Genomic DNA, 1,330 nt, shown 5'->3' on the forward strand with positions numbered 1-1,330 from the left:
TGTTAAGGATGAACTTAATCATCATTTTGGTATTGTCTCCTCCTTTAGAAGCGGGAGACGGGCCCCTGCCTCCAGAGGTGCCAGCACAGGAGATTCAGGCGCCAACCCAGACTGGCCTCCTTCCATGGGCCTTCTGTGCAGGGAATGGGGCCGCATCCTCTTCTTTCAGGCTGGCCACTTGCTTAGAGGAGGCAGAGATGTCCTTGGAAGCAAGGAATACCCCATATCTTTTCCATAGTAAAGGTATCATGGCCTTGGTCACTGGGGAGGTTTTTATGCAGGCACTGGGACTTCAAATGCAGATCACACACTGGTCGTAATTCTGAATTCACTCAGAAAAAAAAAGACCCCTGGCTTTCCAACTCGCTTGTATCTCTGTCTTTGTGCCTTTGTCTAAATAACAGCTTGAATATCTCACAAGCTCTGGTGGAACAAGGAATGGCCTGTGTTCCTAAGGAACTTGGAAAATATTGGAGACATTACAATACTCTTGTAGGTTTATATATTTAACCATCACTTGGAATGTGCCTTCTTCCTTCCATACTTCTGGAATGTTACTCCATTTCCTGCAGTCCATTGCTAGTGGTCCATACTCCATTGAAGATGCTCCAAATGCTTCTACCTGTCATGCTTGTGAGTTTTTCAACAGCATGTACAGCTGCTGGAGATGAAGTGGTGTGTGACTCATGCCTGCTGTTTCCGGGAAGACATGTTTTTTCCATCTTCAGAGGAGCATTTCCTCACAGTGCCTGCTGAACAGTAATACTTGCCAGAGTCTTCAGGCTTCAGGCCACGTACTTGCAGGAACACCTGGCCCTTGGAGGTGTCCCTCGAGATGGTGAGTCGGGTTTTCAGACAGCTGTTATACAACAGATTCCCATTGGACCCAACACGTGCAGCCCATTCCAGTCCCTTTCCTTGGGGCTGACGGAGCCAGTCCACAGTGTTGCTTGAGGGGGATAACCCAGACACGGCACAGGTCAGCTGAAGGGTCTCTCCTGGCCTTTTCACTCCACCTCCAGACTCTGTGAGGGTGATCTGGGAATGAACGTCTGCAATCGTGGAGAAAGGACACAAAAACAGAAAGATACGAAAATGTAGAGGCAACTTCTGGAGGGTTCTCATACAGGGGAAACATGTTGTGTTTATCACAATCAATAATACTGCTTTAATTACCTGGAGGGAAGATTGCCAGAAGACTTATCAGGAGCTTCGGTGCCATGACCTGATCTGACTCCAAGAGCCTCCCAAACGCTCTGGAGGATCCCTGGTACTCCAAGCACGTTGAATTCTCTTGGCAGCACAAGTCACTTCTGCTTCATGAAGACTG

At 48.2% G+C, this 1,330-nt stretch overlaps 1 gene segment (V, D, J or C); it reads right to left on the bottom strand.

The window, feature by feature from the left end:
• Window positions 1-1,330, bottom strand: part of LOC123022449 — a 30,662-nt gene that overhangs the window by 15,771 nt on the left and 13,561 nt on the right.

The sequence above is a fragment of the Varanus komodoensis genome, unplaced genomic scaffold, assembly GCF_004798865.1.
Source record: "Varanus komodoensis strain SLA01 unplaced genomic scaffold, ASM479886v1 scaffold1909, whole genome shotgun sequence".
In the NCBI taxonomy this organism is placed as follows: domain Eukaryota; kingdom Metazoa; phylum Chordata; class Lepidosauria; order Squamata; family Varanidae; genus Varanus; species Varanus komodoensis.